Source organism: Cucumis melo, chromosome 6 (assembly GCF_025177605.1).
Source record: "Cucumis melo cultivar AY chromosome 6, USDA_Cmelo_AY_1.0, whole genome shotgun sequence".
Classification (NCBI taxonomy): Eukaryota; Viridiplantae; Streptophyta; class Magnoliopsida; order Cucurbitales; family Cucurbitaceae; genus Cucumis; species Cucumis melo.
In genome coordinates, this window is record NC_066862.1 from 12042951 (window position 1) to 12050865 (window position 7915).

A 7915-nucleotide genomic window follows, 5' to 3' on the forward strand; every position below is an offset into this window, starting at 1 on the left:
TGCCGTAGTGGAACAGTGTATCTGAAAGGAGGAATTTAACTTTATTAGATATGTTTCGATCAATGATGAGTTAGGTGGGCCTTCCAATTTCCTTTTGAGGTTATGCATTAGAGACTGTAGCGCTCATACTGAACCAGACTCTAATAAAATCGGTTCAAAAGATACCATACGAGCTATGGATTATGAGGTGTCCCAGATTATCTTTTATGAAGATTTGAGGTTGTAAAGCTTACATGAAATGTCAGATTTCTGATAAGCTAGCACTTAAATCTAATAAATGTGTATTTATGGGATATCCTAAAGAAACTAAAAGATATTCCTTTTATCTCCCTTCTGAAAGCACAGTTTGCTGCTCGGAATGACACTTTCTTGGAAAGAGAATTTATTTCCAAGAGAGCTATGGGAGTAATATTCAACTTGAAGAAATTAAAGATTGGCAAATAAACGCTAAACCGAGTGAGATTCTTAAAGAAGTTCAACCAATCTCACAACCGATTATCGTAAATGAACAAGAGTCGAAACTAATACCATAACCAAAAACACAAGAGATTCAGAGATCTACTAGATCTCATCATGAACCTCATAGATATGGATTTCTTGTCATAGCTGATAATGACGTGATGATTATTCATGATGATGAACCCACATTATATCAAGAGGCCATGGTGAGTTCAGATTCTGAAAAGTGCCTTGAAGCCACAAAGTCTGAAATATAATCCATGTATGATAATCAAGTATGCTCCTTGATTGATGCGTTGAAGGTATAAAAACCATCAGATGCAAATGGATTTTCAAGAAGAAAACTAACACGGATGGAAATGTGCACACTTACAAACCACACTTAGTTTCGAAAGGTTTTTTAGAAACTCATGGTGTGGACTATGATGAGACTTTTTCACCAGTAGCGATGCTTAAGTCTATTAGAATTCTTCTTACCGTTGCTGCATACTATGATTGTGAAATATGGCAAATGAATGTCAAAACAACATTTCTTAACAGTAATCTCATGGAGGATGTGTACATGACATAACCTGAGGGTTTTATGGATCTAAAGAATGCTAAATAAAGTGTGCAAATCTCAAAAATCTATTTATGGATTGAAACAAGCTTCAAGGAGCTGGAATCTTCATTTTGATAAAACAGTCAAAGAGTTTGGGTTTATCAAAAATGAAGATGAGTCTTGTGTTTACAAGAAAGTCAATGGGAACCCAATCATTTTCCTTGTGCTTTACGTCGATGATATATTGCTCATTGGAAATGATATACCTACCTTGTAGAATATCAAGTCTTGGTTAGGTAAATGTTCTTCAATGAAAGACTTAGTTGAGGCTGCTTATATTTTAGGCATTACGATCTATAGAGACAGATGTAGAAGACTCTTAGCCCTAAGTCAGAGTGCTTATATTGACAAAATACTAAAGAGGTTTAATATGCAAGACTCCAAGAGAGGATTCTTGCCAATGGCATATGGCATAAGTCTTTGCAAGAATCAGTGTCCAAAGGTACAAGATGACCGAAAAAGAATGCAGAAGATTCAATATGTTTCGACTATGGATTCTATAATGTATGTCATGCTATGCACTCAACTAGATGTATCATGCACGTTGAGATTGGCTAGTAGATACCAGTCAAATCAAGGTGAAGCACACTGAAAAGCAGATTCTTAAGGACTTGAAAAGAACTAAGAATGTGTTCTTAGTATATAAAGGATTTGAACTGAGCTAGTTGTAAATGGTTACACGAATGCAAGTTTTCAGTCTAACAAAGATTACTGTAGATCACAGTCTGGATATGTGTTTTATTAGAATGGAGGTGCTATGAGTTGGAAGAGTTCCAAATAAGCAACTGTTGTTGATTCTACTACATATACAAAGTACCTATGGATGATAACTTAGCAGATCCTTTGACTAAGGCTCTTTCTTAGTCAAAACATGATTATCATACTAGAAGCATGGGTTTTAGATACTTAGCTGATTATATAGGGAGCAAGTGAGAGCACTACTAATCTTTTATTTTGCTTTACAATAATTTTATAGATAATTGGTTTATTATTGAATGAAACTTATTATTCTCACATTGTTATTCAATTGCATGCTATTGTATAATAATATCTATGAATATGTTATTATATTCTAAATGTCCCTAATCGATTATTATTGTGGGAACAAGATTAGTATGAGTTATAATTGATAATTATAGGATGATTATATATGTAGAGATATAAATTACAATCATATTTTCTTATTAAAGAATAAAAATTGGACTAATCCTTTTTTAGATCATTACATGTGCATGTGTCATAAATAATGTCAAAAAATTGATAGTTTTTTATCCTTAGATCTGAGATTATCATAGTGTCAAACATAAGAGTTAATCTATTTAGATGCAATCAAACGTTATCTTTAACCGGATAATTATAAAGTATGTACTCGAATACGTTATGAATTATGTAGTGGACAAAGATTAATCAAGATGGAATTTATCCCTCTTGTTATGGAGAGATATCTCAGGGCCGCTCGATTAAGTGAGACTGTGAAAATGCATGGTCATGCTATAAATGAATTAATGACGGCATTAATGTCATTTATTATTTTAGTATGCTTATTGATCGAGAAAGCAATTGAATTAGATAAGTTGACTTTGTCATGCCTTATATTTAATTATAGATATCACGTGATAAAAAGATTAAAACAATAATTATATTAGTTATGTTCGATCACTGACTTAATTTAATATGGGAAGCCATAATGTCTTGTTAGAGACTTAATTATGAATTATGGGCCATAAAAGAGTTAAGGGTCCACTGCCATACTAAATTAACCTAACAGGTCACATACGAAAGAACTGGGTAGAATTTGTCTTTGAGTTGGACAATTAATAAGTCTAATTGGGGAATTGTGCGCTTATTAGGAAATGTAATTAATAAGCCCAATGGAAGAATTTCAAGCTTATTAAGAATCCTAAGCTTATTAGGAAACCCCAAGAAGCCTATAAATAAGACCTTGGACGTCTTACTTTACATCCAAGCAAAGACATAAATTCGTTCTACATAGAGAGAAAATAGAAAGAGTCAAAATTCTCACTTAGTAAGGTTTTAGCATACCTAAATTTGAGGTGCATACTATTAGAGAACACTTGTGATTTTGCAGTGTTTTGGTGATACGAATTGAAGGATCATTCTTATCAAGAACAGAGGCAATCTGATTTGTATAAGTTCGGCATAAAGGTATATTTATTTGTGGTTTAACTGTTTATGCACGATATGTTTACGTTCTAGGGTTAGATAAAAAGTTTTATGTTAATTCCGCTGCGTCTAGCCCTACTTCATTTTCCAACACAAAAGTCCTAAACACCATTAGGATTCAACGAACACTCCATGTTAGATTGTAAATCTTATTTGTAAGGTGATAAACACTTTTAATAGAGCAAAAACCTTTAGGATCAGGACTCTAGAAAATTTCATCATTAAACGAACGAGACCCTAAAGGAATATTGAGAATCATTTCCACATCAAAAGGAAGAAAACCATTTCTCTAATGATCTCTTCGTTCCACCTTTCCAGCCTATTAATGAGCTGATTCAAAACTTAACGCCCTTTTAAGTGCTTAGAAACCCAAATTGAACCACCCACCCCCTCTTGAGGGAACAACATATCTTCTTCTATGGTGATGTGACTACCATCCTCCATATTCTAGCACATACTTTTCAATAACATATTTCCACCCCAAATTATACTTCTCCACATGTACGGTGGGTTCGGACCAATAGGAGCTTAGAAAGTGAACCATGCATTCTTAGAGTATCTTCCTTTAAGAACTTTCGCTAAAAGAATATTAGGGTTTCTATAAAGCCTCCAACTTTACTTGGCAAGCATAGCTTGATTGAATTTGGAGAAATCCTTGAAACCAATCCGGCCTTAAAACTTACTTCGACGCATTTTCTTCCAACCAACCCAATGCATCTTTCTTTTCTCCAGACTTGACCCCATGAGAAATGGGTATATAACCTATCACTACAACAAATTTAACCTATTCTTACTTGATAGGACAACCTTTATAAAAGAGGTTATTAAAAATTTTAAATTTGGGCAGCAAAAAAGAGAAGGAATCAAAAATAAAGGAAATTTGTTAACTAAAGTAAAAGGGAATTTAACTCCCCAAATAAGACAAAAAAAATTAAGGAAATCGAAAATCAAAAACCTATTTGCCTTCTTCACGACCAAAAACCCTTGCCATGGCTGATTTCCTCTGTGTCTTCTTCCTCCGTCTTCACGACCAAAAATCCTCTCCACAGTTGATTTCCTCTGCACCTTCTTCTTAAAAAATCTGACCAAAAACTGTCTCCATTATCGATTTCTTTGCACTAAGTTCAAATAGTAGCGGCATACTTGAGGTTTTAAGATGAAGATGCCTAAAAAATCCAAGACACTAGCTTTAGTTTGCATAAATCGGTCTGTAAAGGTCTTCGAGCCATTTCATTCCTCTTTTATTATGCCTCCAAGTAAAGAACACTCTCCACTTTTCTTACTTCATCAACCAATGAAGAAAGTTTTTTCCTATTCTTTTAGCCAAATTTTCATGTGCTTTCGCTCCATGGTTTCATCAACTAATTTCTAATTATTTTAAATTTTTAATTTCTTTCACACAATACCAACAGCTGATTTAACATCTATCATATATTTTGTCTCCCAATCATTCCAATATCTTTCCTTCTAGGGTTACCTCTAAACAGGTTCTTCTTCGTTGAATCTACTCTTCTGTGAAGTGTTGTATTTGTTGTAGTATTAATTTTTGCTTCTTTACCATTGATTGATGGTCATCATTATTTGATTTTCTGTTAGTTTATACTTTATCATCGGATTTTTCTTCTACTTATTTCATTACTTATTTTTCCTTCCGTTAAAGTTTAGCTTGGTGGTTTACTATAGAAATTGAACTATATTGTGAAATTCTTGTGTTGGTAGACTAACCCTTACTGTATTGCTCTTAAGAAGTTGCATTTTTTCCTAGTAGTTACAAGGTTGAAAGGAATAGTTTAGAAGTTGGTTGACTTTGTGGTTTGATACTTGCATTCTTAGTCTTAATGGACTTCTTGCCTCGTTTGTTTGTTGGTCTTCTATTGACTTTGGCTTAACATTAATGTGTTCTCTAGCTTTGGTTTCCTTTTTGGATTGTGTTTGTTATGTTTTAAGTGTTTGCCTTTTGATGTGTTTTGATCCTCTTTTTTATCTCAATTGTATTGTCTTTTTTTGTTTTTCTCATCTTCTTTATTCTCTTGAAGGCTAATGTATTTTTAGGCATTGATCTCTTTTAAACTAGTATATATCTTAAACTACTATCAATTTAATTATCCACTCTTTCATAGTTATGATATGTTGACTCTATTGCATTTAATTATCACTTTTTTTCTGTGGTAGCTTTCTTCATACTTTTTTTTCATTGTTTTGTTGCTTATTTTCTTCTATTCTTTTATTACACTTGGCCTATTTGTGAACATTATCTTTGAATATCAATATATTTCCATAGAGTGCTACCTCTGTTTCTATCCTTGTTAGGTTTTACTGAGTTTCAGGTGGAAAATCCTAACATAGCCTTAGGTAAAGGATATTCTAGTAAAAGATTCAATCACAAAGCATGTGGTGTTTTTAAGCAACTTGTTATAACATGGTTTATTTTTTATTTGAAAAAAACTACTTGCATTGAGATAATAAAAGAATACATGAGGGTGATAAAAAATATTAAATAAATGACAAAATTGGAGAAGCCAAAAAGGCAAAACTATAACAAACTACACAATCTATAAAAAAAAAAGGGCTCTAGTTCAAAAGAACAAAAAATCTTTTGTAGGTGAATCATTTTTTTTTATTTATACATATTTATATACACATTTGAGAAGGAGTGCTTTACACACACACAAGAGACAATGAGTGCCTATGTAAGTTCTACTCTCCTTGACTATTCTTGTGAGATAAAAACTCCACTCACTATAGTTTTGTCTTTGCCCTTTGACTAGTCACGTTGGGGAACTACCTGGCTCTCCTAGATGTTTATCTTAAAAACAAAAGCAATGATAGAAGATTAAAATTTCAAAATAGTAAATGTAAAACTAAGAAGTTATAAAACTCAAATGAAAATGATGCTCTTGTAATGCAGACTGTATCATTGAGAAGAGAAGTCTTCTAGTAGCAAGTTTCATCATATACACAGAACGACAAAAGTTATAATTCCTCCAAATTGTAACAAAATGATAGAGATGATATCACTACAAACTTATTAGTTTTTACATATATGCACGACCTTAGTTCATTTTTGGAGATGTTTTCAATTCCACTAGTACAATTTTTTGTGTTTTTATTATGACTATTTTATGTTCAAGTCAATTTAATTAGTTCCAAAGAGATATTGATACATTGAAGAGTTTTATAGGTTTAAGAAGTGCATCTTTTACTGGTTGCAAATGCAATTCGATACAACTCTTAAAGGCAAGTTATAAGAAGCCAAACCTTTATACATAATGTTTGGAGAAAGAATATTTAATAAAGAGTGGGTACATCTGAACAGGTACAACAACGTAATAATTTATTATAATACCAATAATAAGAAGTAATTTTCCATTTTTAAATGATGAACATTTGGATCTTTTTTTAGAGCCACGGACAAGTATATGAAAGGAGTATGGGAGTTTGTAGAAAAAGTAAAGAAGGATGCAACGAATGTGGATTTGATTATGTTCCCTTGCAAGGATTATAGAAACATTAGTCATCAATCCTTTGATACTGTTTATGAGCATTTAGTAATTAAGGGAATGGACCCAACATAAAAGATTTGGTACCATCATGGGGAGGAAGTTTGTGGAAGGGAAGAAATTGAGGATGTAGATATGTTTGATGTCTTTAACATGTATCAGTCTACATATGAAAGAGAAGAAGTAAATGTTTAGCCTACTTTTTCAAGTACTAGTAGTGAACTTCATCAAAAAAATGAAAAATGTAAAGGCCCCTTTATATCCTAATTGTACAAAATTCACAAAGATGTCAGCTATAGTGGCCTTATATAAACTTAAAGCTTTGAGTGGTTGGTTTGATAAAAGTTTTGGTGACTTATTGAAATATTATTGCATGATATGCTACCTTCAAACAATGTTATCTCATGATCCCTTTATGATGTTAGAAAATTTTTCAAAACATTTTATGTGGGATATCAAAAGATTCATGCATGTGTAAATGATTGTTTATTTTTTAAAGGAAAATGAGAACTTAGAAACATGTGTACATTGTGGTTCACCTAGATGGTTGATGAATGCCCATACTAAACGAAGTAGACAATGTATGCCTACTAAAGTCTTAAGATACTTTCCTATCATATCTAAGTTGAAACACATGAAAGGAGAACCTATGAAGTTGCTAAGAATTTAATATGTCATTCACAGCATACAAGCAATGATGATAAAAGGCATCATTCTATTGATTCAGTAGCATGAGAAATAATCAACATAGAATAGTCAAATTTCTCTATAAACCCACGTAAGTTAATTAAGGTTTATTCTTGCCATGGATGGTTTTATCTCATCTTCTAGTTTAAGTAGCATGTATAGTTGTTGGGTGGTAATATGTTTTACGTACATTTTACCAACATGGTTATGCATGAAGAAGGAGAACATAATGTTGACATAGCAAATTCCTCGTCCTAAATAAGCTAGTAACAACATTGACATCTATTTGCAACCACTTCTTGAAGATTTAAAAGAATTGTGGAAAGGAGTGTCATGTTATGATATAGTTAGCAAAATAACTTTTAATTGAGCAGTTCTCATGTGAACCATAAATGATTTTCCATCATATAGAAATCTCGTTGGTGCACCATCAAAGGAGAAACTGCATGTCCAACTTATGGAGATGGTACACATACATTTTGTT